Below are 14,945 nucleotides of genomic sequence, written 5' to 3' on the forward strand. Positions count from 1 at the left end.
TCATAAATAAATAAATAAATAAATAAATAAATAAACAAACAAATAAACATTAAGGGAAGGTTTTCTTCTAATTTCATATGCCATCTCTTGCACACCAAATCATTTTAGAAGTAGCTAAGGCATAAATCTTGGAGGCAAGACAGCATATTGATAAGCTGTTGGTCACCCCGAGTTTAGCTTTTCAGAGATGAGCAGCCTTCCTTTTCTTGGGGTTTGTGTGTTGGTTTAGGGGTCTTGCTGTACTAATTTGATTTCATTATTTGAATTCACTATGAATTCTTCAGATTAATTTATTATCCATCAAGAGGCAATTTATTCCCTAAATACTTCACTTAGATGATGATTCTTTTTAATCACCACCAACACACACACATACACGCGCGCGCGCACACACACACACACACACACACAGCTCCTTAGCAATTCCACTTCGCTCTACTGCTATCTTTAGGAACATTTGTCTTGCCTTAACTACTCTCCTTTTAAAGACATCTAGTTTTCTGTGACACTGTTTACTTTCATTATGCCTTAATTATGGGATTCTGATAACCATGGAGGAGTAGAGAGACAATAAATAGGGTTTTGTGGGTGATTAAATGCTAAAGCAAAGCTGAGATGTTTGATAACCACAACAGTTGTTTCTGCAAGTATATTCCAAAGGCAGGAATATTATTGCTATTACACAACAATCAAGCAAAAAAAAAAAAAGAAAAAAAGAAAAGAAAGAAAGAAACAGAAAGAAAAAGGCCTCCCACAAATCACTGTGCTCGTTGCGCTGTGCTTTTGAAAATCTAATGCTCTTTTATCTGATGTTTTTTCGATTGTCAGTCTGAGTAGTTGGCTCTTCATGGCAGAGTACTATATAAAGGACGAGTTCTCAGTGCTGCAATGTCAATTATCTAAATGAGTGGCTGAGGTGGGCAAAATGTACCTCATCAACCATGTGGACCATAGTATAGTCTGAAGAGAAATTATATTTGAGCAGGTAGCATTGAACTCAATCGTAGTTGTTTGGTTTTAATGAATAATTTAGCACTATCACACAGAAATGCATTTGGCAGTAGGTGATAAAAGCTGAATCAATGGTGGTTTTAATAATTGGGGTATTTTTCTCACACAACAAATCTAGCCAGAGGCAGTTTTTAGGTTTTGTTCAGCTGTTTGGCAATTCTGTCAGAAATCGTGATTGTTTTGTGTTTTCCGCTCTGCTCTTCCTCATGTGTTACTATTCATCCTTATGCTTATTGCCTCATGGTGGCAAAATGGCTGCTGCTGGGACTGCAGACATCATGTGCACATTCTAGAAGGGAGACGTGAAGTGGTGTGCTAGCCACAGCTCTCTCCTTTTGTCAGGACAGCAAAAGTTTCATCGGAACTCCCCAGCAGTCTTGTTCTTAATTCTAAATGGCTGTGATAGTGTCCAGTTTCAAGGATACCTCTGTAAGTTGGGTATTTAGCTGACACATAAGGTTTCAAACAAAGTGGAGGGCGCTAACAAGGATCACAAGGGAATGGATGCTGATGGGACAACGAATTGGCAATCATCAGTCTATCATATATGGCACACGAGAGTTTTGCTACTAAGCATCAGACATAAAAATGAATGCGCTTACCCCGAACGTGGAAAACTATTACATTTCTAATGTCATGCCAGTTTCATAGTTAAACTGGAAAGATAGGAAATTCTGGTAAACTGCCCATATCAATGTATATGATTGCTGACCTTACTACGTAAAGGATTTTGGTGGAGACTAGCTAATCTTGCTTTGTTTCTGAAGATTTTGCTTTTTTTCTAACCTAAAAAATGAACCTTGAAGATAATTAAGAAAAATATATCGACACATGACATGAGGCATGTTAAGTCTGTGTCTATTCCCAGAAAATGCATATTTTTATGCCTTGGTTATCTTCAGGTGATCACTAGGGAAAGGGAGTGCGATAATTAATAACTACGCTCAAATTTAAAAAAGCAATTGGGCCACATAGTTCAATCTCATTTACCATGTTGTCACAGGTAGAAAAGACTTTTAATTTCAGGTTTTCCTTTTTCTTTTGTTGACTTCTGTCTTCTGGTTCTACCTTGCTGTGTAATAAGCCACCGTTTTGGGGGTTGGCTGCACTCAGCTAGCTTGTCCTGCTGGGTGGCGGGGGGGGGGGGATCTCATACTCTTGCTCTCAAATGGAAACTGGGGCTGGAGTCATCTGAATACTTGCTGAGCTGGACACATCCAAGATGGCTCATCACATGCCTGGCCGTTGATCTCAGCTTGGATTCTGGTGTGTGGCCTCCCCATGTGGCGTGCTCTTCTCCTAGGCTGGTGGCTGGGTTCTGAAGCTGAACATCCCAAGATATCAACACAGATACTGCAGGGCTTTTTTGATTTAGGCTTAGAAGTCCTGTAGCATCCACCTTCCACTGGCTATGCAGGACAGCCCAGACAAAGCAGGGCAGGAGGCATGGTCCCCGGGGGACCATCTGTGGAACAAACTACCACAATCTCCTTCCTTTACTCCCCTTGGAGATTCAGGGGCCATCAGAAGCCAGTCAGAAAGAGAAGAAAAGAGTGAAAATGCTGCTCCACATAACAGGCAATGGACCCAGGATGCTAAAAGTTACTCCCCTAGTACTCCTAGAGTACCCTTTTCATGGTGTTTTGAAACATGACAATGGTGGTTGTAAGTTGAAATCTTTAGCTTTGTAACTTTATAACTTTTAACTTTCCCCTTCTGAGCAAAATAGGTCAATATTAACTTAAAAAAACTCCTTTTAACACTAATAGTTGTAAAAACAAAATGCAACACGTACGACAACCCTAAGCTCAAATCCAAACCAACCCTGAGCTGTGTTGTGCGATTTCTATTCTTTCCATGTGAGCATCTCCTCTTGTTTTAGAGACCAAGCAGAGAATCATCTATCCCCAAATAAATGAGGTCAGAGTTGATTTTATTGACAGCCTCACCCCCGTGCCCAGACTGCAGAGACCCAGTTAAATGCATCTGCATGTACCAAAGGCACTGCAAGTCATTCTCTTTACGTTGGCCTTTGGTGGTTTTTCATCTTTGCTGCCTTTTCTTTTTAAAAAAATTTTTTTTTCAACGTTTATTTATTTTTGGGACAGAGAGAGACAGAGCATGAACGGGGGAGGGGCAGAGAAAGAGGGAGACACAGAATCGGAAACAGGCTCCAGGCTCTGAGCCATCAGCCCAGAGCCCGACGCGGGGTCGAACTCACGGACCGCGAGATTGTGACCTGGCTGAAGTCGGACGCTTAACCGACTGCGCCACCCAGGCGCCCCTTTGCTGCCTTTTCATGTGAATGAACGGCAACACTAGGGCAAGTTTTCAGAATCTTTAAGGATCTTCAGAGATTCCTGTCTTGCTGAGACACAGGAAGGCCGTAATTAGCAGACAGACCAAGAATGAAGAGGTGGAAAAGAGGGTGGGTATCTTTGCTGCTATAAACTACTGGCTTTCACCATTCTACGCCTTGGCCTGTGTTGCTGCTGCTACCTGGAACACCCCTCCTCCCCGTTGTCTGCCTGGCCGACGCCCACTCACCCCCAGATGCAGCCCAGCTGGTGGCTTCCGCGTGACGGCACCTCAACTCCCTGGACACGGTGCTCCGCAGGCATGATCCCGGCGCCTGCCATCTTGTCTCATTAGAGTCAGCTCCCTCACCGGACTGTGGCTTCTTATGGTCAGGGGCCACCTCTTGGCCTACCCCGCCAACCAAGCCACAGAGACTGTTCAGAGGCTCAGAAAATGTTTGAAAGCAGAATTCATTAGTCAACGCTACCAACATACAGCTCATTTTTATGGTAATATGTTAGCGGTGGCTTTTATGTTTCCCTGACCAAAACAAAAAACCCACTAAAAACAACTGGACCATACAAACTTTCCAACATTAAGGATGGGAGAAATGTTACAATAACCCGAGACAGCCGTGCTGCCGCTCATTTTGCCTCTGTTACCCGGAGTGTACCTCTCTGTCTTCTCCACAGCCTCCCCCATCCTCCTGGTCTCGTTCAGGACCCCTGTCCCACAGCCCTGTGGTGCCTCCAGTGGGCACCACACAATTGGACAGCTATGTACAATGTAATGCTTCCTGGCCCTTCGCTTACATGTGTCTGGCCTCTTCAGTGAAAGGTGAGTTCTCACTCTTACTTTTTCTGTGTCCCCCGAAGATGGGTAAGTAGTGTGTATGCAGCAGGCCCTCACTGGAGCTGCCATTGACTGTCTAGAGCCGACGCAGCACGTGGGTATTTGCTGAGCACTAATGCTCTTCGCACCCCCGTGTAGTGGGAATGTAGCGGGAACTGGTTCTTGGAAGGGACGGGGCTGGGGACCCTAGTTTAGGGACATGGTTTTTCTCCAAGCTTAAAGAGGACAGATGTCAGAGTTTTGACTGACACAAAACAAGGCTTTTAGAGACCATCGAAATAGTTGCCAACATTTAATGGTCTGGAAACCACCTAAGAATATAGAGTTCTAGTTTCTCTTGAAACTTTGGAAGATTTGGTTAAATGGGACCTCGATTCCCAATCAGCGGTAAGTGCTTCTAAGTGGTGACTGCTCCGTTCAGACAGAAGAGAAGCTTCCTTTCTCTCATCCTGCACTCTCTCTCCTTTCATTTGCACTACCTTCTTGCTTCTTAGATAAACCATTCTAGAAAATGCCTATTATATGTGCTGTTGTACTGCTGAATGCATACACACAGGGCTCCAAAAGAAAACCCTACATACGAGTAGTTGATGTGTGGACTTCTTTCTTATCGTACACATTTGAAAAGATCTAGGACCTCTGCGCGTCCCTTAGAATTGCATGGTTTTTCATCAGTTGGCTTCTTTTACAACAATCATAATCACTCCCCTTTTATTGAGCACTTACTATATACTAGTTACTGTTGTGAGCGTGTATTAACTTGTCAAGCTCACAACAGCTCTCTGTGAGATTGGAGCTTTTATTGTCCTCATTTTACAGATCATCCTCTATCCTCATTTCTCAGATGAGAAGCTGAGAGCTTGAGTACCAGGTTCACCCGGCAAGGAGGTGGGCTAACCAGCCTTTGAACTGAGGCACAGGCGAAGGGAGTTACGTACCTTTAAGGTTGATTTCCAGGACAGTAATATGATCTTCTTTAAGTGGCTGCTTTGTGTTCGGTTACATGTGCTCTCAGATACAGACACCTAGTTTTGTTCCTGTTGCTTGTTCACAGGGCTAGTTCATGACAAAAGTGGAAGAACATACAGATGAGTCTGCTGAGGTCAAATCTATCTTGTTGTTAAACAACAGTCTGCTCTGAAGAAAGTTACACCATAGGGTCGGGGGAAGTCCTGATATTTAAAGTATTCTATCTAATTGACCCTCAGAAGCCACTACCTTTTTTTTTTTTTTTTTTTTTGCATGAATTTAAAAGAGGAATTGGTGGTGAAATACTTGTAGAGTGGTGGATTGAGTTATATCTTTAGTCTTGATTGTGTCTTTGTTTTTTTTTTTTTAAGTTTATTTATTTTGAGAGAGTGAGCGTGCATGCATAGAACAGACAAAAAGAGAGAGGGAGTGGGGGAGAGAGAGAGACAGAGACAGAGAGACGAGACAGAGAGAGAGAGAGAGAGAGAGAGAGAGAGAGAGAGAGAGAATTCCAAGTGGGCTCCATGCTGTTCGCACAGAGCCAGATGCAGGGGTCAGTCTCATGAACCATGAGATCATGACCTGAGCTGAGATCAAGAGTCAGATGCTTAACTGACTGAGCCACCCAGATGCCCTTTGATTGTGTCTTTGAATCTTGTCTCTGAAGCCACCTGCTTGTAGGACAGAGTCCCCAGATGCTAGTGACTCTAGTTCTTGATTGTTCTTCCCTTTCCTCTTGTCCAGCTTCTCCTACTTCCTTTGCTCCCTTTTCTTTCTCTTCTCCTTTCCCCTCTTCTTTTCTCTTTTCCCTCCCTTTTGCGTCTCTGCCAAGATCTTTGAGCGCTAATGCTACAAGAGAGAAATATAGTCGTTTCTTCTCTCAGGAGACTGAGTTGCTTAGTGGAGGCAGGTAGACATGTTTAAAAAAAAAGTCACTTTTTATTTTTTTTTAATTTTTTAAAATTTTTTTAAATTTTTTTTAATGTTTATTTATTTTTGAGAGAGACAGAGACAGAATGTGAGTGGGTTAGGGGCAGAGAGAGAGGGAGACACAGAAACAGAAGCAGGCTCCAGGCTCTGAGCTGTTAGCACAGAGCCCGACGTGGGGCTCGAACTCACGAGCTGTGACATCATGACCTGAGGCGAAGTCAGACGCTCAACCGACTGAGCCACCCAGGCGCCCCAAAAATCACTTTTTAAAAACTTGACATTGTAGTGCACAACATTATTTTTCATCAATAATATGCTCAAAAACAAAAGCAGAACAAATGATTCCTAATGCTGGCAGAACTGTAATCAAATGAGTCCTCTTGTACATTATTAGTATTAGAAAATATTTAAGCATTAGGGAGGTATACGATTTTCATATGATCCAATGTACAAATCAAACTATTGTGAACTTCAAAGACGTTTGCACTTAAAACACATTAGAGCATTGGGTTGTAGGCGTATTTTAGCAACCCATCCCTGAAAAAGTTCCCTGAAGAGAAAAGAAGACCCCAAGGAACACCTAAGGGACAACTTTTCCAGGGGGTCCTGGACCAAGGCAAGATGTTCAGGGTGTCTGTGGACAATCAGTGTTCATAAAGGACAGATTGTCCACAGGTGGTGCTGTAGACAGCAGGGCAGCAAGAGTGGGAGGAATGAGTGAGGAGGTGTGTAACTGAGAGTAGACAGAATGAGCTACTTGGAAAAATGACTGAGATGCAAATAGATTCTTACGCACAAGAAACATCTATGTTCTTGTCAAACATGATCAGATAATATATATCTAAAGCCATCACAGTGCCCCTTTCTCTTGAGCTAGTAATGCGATTCCTGGGAATCTAATTTTAGGAAATATTTCAAAATATGGAAAAATCCATATGCATGGAAATTATTCATTTTAGTTCTACTTATAATAGCCAGAAATGGGGATGCTCTGCATGTCCCTCAGGAGAGCTATACTTAAGTAAATTAAAAGCATTTCCTTGGTGGAAAGTTACACAGCAATTAAATGATGATCTTGGAAGACGGTGAAGTAATTTGAAAAATGCTCAAATGATTGAAAAGTATAGTAGCAATTGTACCCTTGAAACTACGTGCATATGTGAACCAAAACCACGTAAAAAGGCAAAAGGGAGAAAAAGACGGACAGGAAATACAGCTGAATGTTTGTAATGCGTTGGATGTGAGATTATGGATGTAAAGTGATTATTATCATACCAAGCCCGATTATATGATGAATTTGAAATCTCCTTAACCACGAAAATGACATAAATACAAACACCAAGCAGTAACACTGTGGTAAGTGCATGATAGATGTGGACGCAGAAGCCTCAGCATGATGGGTGAGCAGAGTTAATGGACGTTTTATCTGGGAGATAATGTTATAGTTGAGTCAGTGAGGTGTGTAGCTTGAATCAAGGGCCCAGGAAATGAATACAAAAGGGCTGCAGACATGGGCAAAGGACAGACACTGGTGGCCTACTGAATTGGGAGCGTGAGCTTTGCCGTGGTATTTGTGTCCCGTGTCTGAATCCCATCCTGTCATGGCTGGTTTGCCAAGGGAACTACTGCTTTTTTCCTTTCTTTGGAGGCCCTTTCTTCCATTTCATTAAGGTTTAGTAGGTCTGGGGTTGCTCTCCCTGGGAGCTGTTGATGCCCTAGTGAAAGGTGAGCCAGATGCATTAAGATTGCTCTGCCCATTGGTCTTGTGAGGACCCCTCACTTTTCCCTTTGGCTCCGGCTAGGATTCATTGTCTTTGGACTCATTAGTTTTTTATGGAAGCGATGGTAGGGATCATCATTGTAGTAGTCACGGATACCTTTGTTGAGCGCTTACAGTGTCAGATGTTCTGGTAAGTACTTTCAAACTTGAGGAGGAGACATTACTCTTCCCATTTTATAGATGAATGCATGGAGGCTTAGATACATGAAGTAATTTATTCAAGCTTATACAACTTGAGTATACAGAAATACAGTTAACTTTTAAAAACTTGTTTATTATTTACAAAATAACTTCATTGGCTGAAAGTTGGCAATCTCACGTCAGTCCCCCAATCGCTGTATTTTCCCCCTGGAAGTTTCCTTGTTCACGAAGTCACAAATCTAGGAAACCCTGAACTAAAACCTCAGGGCCTCTGGTTTGACAGTGGAACAGAACATTTAAAATTGGAAATATTCTAGAAAATCTGGACTACAAGATTGCCGTAAGTTTCAGAAGAAGAACCAAAGATTTGGCTTGCTGCTCCGAGTTGCACACTTGATATCTTCAGAACTTGATGGCTTCATTAGTTAAGACTTAGAAAAGAGCCCTTTCTTAGCGCTTGTACGGTCTTCCTTGCGTGTCTGTGAGTGAGGCCCATTCACAACGGCATTACAGTGGTCCCAGTGCTATCCTTTCCTACTAGAAATCCTCTTTAAGCACATCTCCAAACTGTAATATGAGCATACGTGAGTGTCAAATGTGGCATGCTCTGTATTTACGTAGAACTTTGGAAGAAAAGCCAAAAAACCTTAACACTTTGAAATTATTCAAAAAGAATTTTTAAAGTTTATTCATTTTGAGAGAGACAGAGAGAGCAAGAGTGGGAGGGGCAAAGAGAGAGGGAAAGAGAGAATCCCACGCAGGCTCCGCACTGTCAGCACAGAGTCCATTGCGGGGCTGGAACCCATGAACCATGAGATCATGATCTGAACCGACATCAAGAGTCGGACGCTTAACCGACTGAGCCACCCAGGTGCCCCCGAAATGATTTTTAAACGAATAGTTTTCCTGTCTTATCGATGCTACTATATCCCTTTTGTGCAATTTTAGTGAAGTTCTTGAAAACAGAAGGAAAGCAACATGTTTCGTCGTGTCTCCTTTCCCCCCCCGCCCCCCAGTAGTAGCTATCATCAAGCTAACTTCTAGCTCTTTCTTGCTTTCTTGAATTTATATATTTCTGTATATACAACAATTTAGGGACAATAATAGTAGAAAACAACTTTTCCCTTAAATAAAAAGTTACAAAATAGAAAAATGATAGAAAAATCAGAATTACATCGTGCCCATCAAGGGGGGGAAAGAAAATCAAAGTGTGATTTTTTTTCTTTTTTAAATTGAACTAAATAGGCCTGGGTTTGTTTGCATCATGGACATAGTATTCTTAACAAGGTACTAGAAGCTTGCAAGGCCACTTGAAGCCTAGACTCAGAAATTGTACATCCTCGCTTCCACCGTATTCCATTGGTGAAAGCAAGTCATTAAGACCAGCAGATTCAAGAGGTGGAGAAACAGATTCTACGTCTGAGTGAAGGACAGTGGCCTTCTTCGTAGTCTACCAAAGCCATGACTTTGTCGTAGGTTATTAACAGAGTTAAATGAGTTAATGTAAGTAAAGTGCTTGGAAAAATACCTGACATATAGTAATTACTATTTTGTTATGATGATGATGATTATTTCTAGATGTTTTCCCAGGAGCTTATTAAATGTCTTTTAATCTTTTGTTTAGTTTTTTAAAATGATGTGGGAGGAATAGCAGTGACTTTTCAGGCCCTGAGAATGCTACTTACAGGCTGGTGTCCTCTGCCATCTAAAACAAGGGTGTGTGAGGTGATAGAGACCTTTCTTTGGCCTCTCAGAGGCCCCTCGAGGTGGTGCTGTTGGGGATCCCCAGGATCCTGTGTTTTCATGCTTTTTCCTTTCTTCTGTCAAAACTAATGCCCATCCTTTATTTTTACCATTGCAGTGTTTACTAAATGTGAGAGATATGTCCCTTTACAGGAGAGCTGTCTTGTGAGTATGGGTGTGGTGTTACCTTTTTATTATAATGTTACCTGACTATTTGCAAATAACCAAAGCCATGGATAGACTAATTGTGCTTGCCTGTAGGTAGCCTTTATGCATCTATAAAATTTAAAAAAAAAATAAAAATTACATTTTAGCAGAACAGATTTAAAAATTAAAGGCAAGAAAACGTTGGGGATTTCAAACTAACGGCCTTGACCTAACATGACAGATGATGTTATTTTTACTAAAATGACATCCTGACTCCGAACCACCATGGCCTTTGACGCCTTCATTTTTCCACCGTTTCCTCTGCGAAGATGACTGTAAGCCCTTCCATTTCACAGTGTGCTGTGACATTATTCCTCCTTTGTTTGGCAAGAAAGCACCAAGACATCAATTGCCCCTCCGTCCACCTCTCTTTGGCCTGCGGTAATTAGCGTGGCACTCCTTGGTGTATGCTGACTTGATTATAAACACAAATATGAATGCTGAAGTCATCTAGCACTGCTTGATTATAAGATGGTTATATAATTTAGTGCCTTTAAAATTTTCGTGTGCAGGGGCGCCTGGGTGGCTCAGTCGGTCAGGTGTCTGACTTCGGCTCAGGTCATGATCTCACGGTCTGTGAGCTAGAGCCCCGTGTTGGGTTCTGTGCTGACAGCTCGGAGCCTGGAGCCTGCTTCGGATTCTGTGTCTCCCTCTCTCTCTGTCCCTCCCCCGCTTGTACTCTGTCTCTGTCTCACAAAAATGAATAAACATTAAAATTTTTTTTTTTTTTAAATTTTAACGTGCACATGAATCACCTGAGGATCTTGGTAAAATGCAGACAGGGATGGGGCCTGAGATTCTGCATTTCAAATAGATTTTCAGGTTTATGTTCATGCTGTTGACCCAAGGACTGCTTTGAGTGCAAGGATCTGATTGTGCCTCTATGAATACTTTTAGATTATTATTTCAGCTAAATACGCAAACGTTGGTCAGTAGAAAATACACATGTCGGTGGATATGTTCATGGTTCCCAGTGTCAGAATAACCACTAAAACATAAAAGGCAGCTAGGTTATTAGAGTATCATAGAAGCCCTGTAGGAATCAGATCCTGACACTAGGTGTGAAGCTGCACGTACTGAATGTCAGGCATCACCAGTAATATATGAGGAATGACGATTGGTTGAAGTCCTCTCTGGACTTTCCAGATATAACTCACAGATGACTCCTCTGCCAGCGGGACAGGCCAACTGTGGTTTTTCTTCTAATAAATCACATCTCTCCCTTTTTACCCAGGCAAAATTTTTTTGTACCTTATTCACCGCTTACATTTTTCCTGGTCTTAGAGTTAACAAGAGCTCCCTTTTTCGATTTTAATGTCCTGAGGGCAAGGATTATGTTCTATTCGTTTTTGTACTTTCACACAGTGGGCATATAAACAGTTGTGGAACTGAATTTATTAGCTAGATAAATCTTGGGAGTGCCCTTTGCTATTTGCATAACTAAGGTTTGATTTTCTTAAAATTCTAGGAGTTTTGCCCTCTTTCATATTTCAGGACACATTACTTTATTTACTACTTTTTTTTTCTTTTTTCTTTCTAGGAAATATTCCCCAAACTTGACTGACTGAAGCTCAGTCTCTCATATTTGAACTCACACCACATTTTTATTCTTGGCTCTGAGATGCACTTTGCTTTTTATTTTGTTCTGAGGATACTCTTTGAGAAGATAAGAAATGCTTGTAGATATTTAGTGGGTAATTTGTGGGACCAGATTTATCTTTTCTAAACAGGCCTACAGTAGTCTTCTGGAGATGCAGTAGGGTGAATTTGTCTTCAATTAAAGAAAAGTGCAAGATTGTAGAGAGATACCAAGGCATTGGCTTTGTGCATAAAATATCTTTTCCATGGGGAAAAACAAAACAGTGCCCAACTTTATCAGTAGACCATTATAAGTTGTCTTTGACATGGGCTCCAAGTACATTCCAGTTCCTCTTTTGGCTTGAGAAGCTGTCAGATAATGATTGGGACAAAAAGCTCTAGAGGTCACGGTGGGATACCTAGCAAACATAGGAATACTTTGTATAGCACATCATTGAACCAGGTAGATAGCAGGTAGAGAGAGACCAGGTAGATAGCATATGAGTGGTAAGGCAATCTTCCCATGGTTTGATATGATTTTTTTCCTAGTTGTTTGTCTCTGCCTATCTTTCCACCCACCCATCTATCTAGCCTGCCTGCCTGCTGCCCATCTATCCATCCATCCATCCATCCATCCATCCATCCATCCATCCTCTTATTGAAAAATAAGGCACACACTCAAAACAAAAACAAACAAAAAAACCCCCAGACAATGCAAGGATAGCTTACTGCAATGATTCCTGAAGTGTGGTCTCCAGATTAGCAGCACCAGCATTATCTTAGAACTTGGTAGAAATACAAACGTTTGAGCTTCTATGTAGACTTTAAAATCATAAACTATGGAGGTGGGATCTCTGTTTTAATGACCCTCCAGAAGATTCTCATGCATGCGCTTGAGAACCACTAGTTTAGTGAATTAGGTGCACATTTTTCTAACTACCTTGTAGGTCAAGAAATAGAACTTTCCAGTCAACTCAGAAACCCCTCTATGTCTCTCTTTCCAACCACAGTTCCTTCCTTCCTCCTGAAAAAAACACTCTCTTGAGTTTCTCAGTAATTGTTCCTTGTCTCTTTCTAGTTTTTTTTATTGAAATGCACAACCCCAGATACTATAGTTTAGTCTTTCCTGTTGATAGTAAATTTGTCTTTCCATGTGCAGCCCCCTCAGCACTATCACTTTCTTTCTCATACAATGTATCTATTAAAGACCCTAGGTTGTTTGGCTTGTTGGACTTCCTAGAGGGTAGATTTTGCTGGTAGTATACTCATGGCATAGTTCCACGTGATCCTCTACATTTCCTGCATATTGGCAGCTAGATATAGAGGCTTTATCAAACCCAAGCTTGATCCTTTTGCCAGGACTGTAGGTGGTACTGAGTTTTTTCATGACGAGGCATAGGATATGTAGCTTTACAGTTTTTTGATGTCATCAAGCATAACTGTTCAATACTTGGATCTATTGGGAGGTGTATATTGGCAATATTCTGTCATTTCATTTTCACTTTTACTTATTAGCTGGAATAATTTATGTAGAATAAATGTGTATCACTATATGGCTCCCCAGTGATAGATTCATACATGAAAAGCAGATCAAAGGCTCCTCTTTCTTTTTATTTACCTAGTTTTCAAAATGATGAATTGTTTCCCTGTGATGTTCAGAAAATAAGCAGTTATTTATTAAAATGTCATTATGAACTACTAGATTTGAACATACTGGAAGGCTGTCAAACGTTGGTAACCTTACCCTTATTAAAGCTCAAACTGCCCTTACCTTTGGCCAATGGGAGCTTCTTCCGCTTGCTTCCTGATTCCTCTTGATGTGACTTGTTCTCTGACTTCTTCCTTTTTTTTTTTTTTTCATATTCATCTTGTACATTTCTTATCCTAGATCAGCAATCAGCCATTTCTCCAAGAAACCTCCCTTTTAATAGGAATAAGATAAATAAAACCACAAACTAGGCACTCATGGGTACTGGCTTTGTCTTTTATTTTATTTTTTTCTGCATCTTTTCCATGACAGAGCTAGGAAATATTTATATCTACATGTCTTTTTCTATACCTACATATAGATATAGTGAATTTATATAATTAAATATGTATTTAAATATAAATAAAGTTAAAATACTTCACAAATTTATTCTAAAGTTTACAGTTGAGGACTACAGAGTTTTTACTTAACTTCTTCTCTCTCTTTCTTTAATGTTTATTTTTGAGAGAGAGAACGAACAGGGGAAGGGCAGACAGAGAGGAGCTCTCTGTCTTCCAAAACGAGCTCTGCACTGACAGCACTGAGTGTGATGTAGCACTCGAACTCACAAACCATGAGATCATGACCTGAGCCGAAGTCAGATCAACCAACTGAGCCACTCAAGTGCCCCCACTTAACTTATTCTATATGGCGTCCATATCTCATTTCTTCCACTGTAAGAATCTTGGTTCTCAAGGACACAGAAGATGCTAGCTTAGAATATTTCTTTTTTTCTTTCTTTCTTTCTTTCCTTTTTTTTTTTTTTAATGTTTATTTACTTCTGAAGGAGACAGAAAGGGTGTGAGAGGTAGAGGGGCAGACACACACACACACACACACACAGACACACACACACACACACACACACAGAATCCGAAGCAGGCTCCAGGCTCCGAGCTGTCAGCTCAGAGCCCGACGCGGGGCCTGAACTCACAAACTGCAAGATCATGACCTGAGCCAAAGTCGGATGTTCAACTGACTGAGCCACCCAGGCGCCCCTAGAATATTTCATAATTACCCATTTGCTCTATTCCACATTATACATATACTATTATTACTATCACCACCAACTATGATCACTAAAAAGAGTTGAGAATTTTTTATGCATGTGTTATTTCGATTTTCCCCTAATTCTTTATGGTTACACCAAATCTGTGTTATTAGCTAATTCTTAGTACATGCTATACTCTTCAGCATTTAACCTCTGTTTAATGTTAATTCTTAGTTTTATATATGTAATGCTTACATCATCTCTGTATCCTAGTCCTTTGGTTATCTGAAACTCATTCTCTAGTAGATTCCTTAGGAAGGGGGTTATGGTTCAGTTTTGCTAGACATAAAATCCTTGGCTCATATTTTCTTTCTTTGGATATCTAAATGTGTTCCTCAATTATCTTATGGCATAAAACATTGCTGTAAATTCTGATAATCCTGTTTTCTTTCTCTTGTCGGTCATGTTCTCTTTTTGCCTAGAGTTTGCCCAGAGTTGTTTTGTTTCGTTTTTTCCTTTACAGTCTTAAAATTTTACCAGTGTATGTGTTGGTGTTGGTGGTTCTGGGTTATTATTCTCACATAGGTAGTTTCTTTTTAAATTATATGTTAACATGCAATTTACAAATTGTTGTATTTTAGGAAAGTTTTCTTCTTTCTTTTTTTTTTTAGGAAAGTTTTCTTTATTAAAGTTTTTTT

The 14,945-nt window shown here is 40.8% G+C and overlaps 1 protein-coding gene across 14 annotated transcripts in view; it reads left to right on the plus strand.

The window, feature by feature from the left end:
- Positions 1-14,945, plus strand: part of RGS6 (regulator of G protein signaling 6) — a 606,196-nt gene that overhangs the window by 185,070 nt on the left and 406,181 nt on the right. Inside the window, exon 2 of one of the 14 annotated variants that reach the window (XM_045451437.1) lies at positions 4,002-4,146. The exons of the other annotated variants lie outside the window; for them this stretch is intronic. The gene's annotated coding sequence lies outside the window, so the exon portion shown is untranslated. The remainder of the gene's footprint in view (positions 1-4,001; positions 4,147-14,945) is intronic. 14 annotated transcript variants of the gene reach the window in all.

The sequence above is a fragment of the Leopardus geoffroyi genome, chromosome B3 (genome assembly GCF_018350155.1).
Source record: "Leopardus geoffroyi isolate Oge1 chromosome B3, O.geoffroyi_Oge1_pat1.0, whole genome shotgun sequence".
In the NCBI taxonomy this organism is placed as follows: Eukaryota; Metazoa; Chordata; class Mammalia; order Carnivora; family Felidae; genus Leopardus; species Leopardus geoffroyi.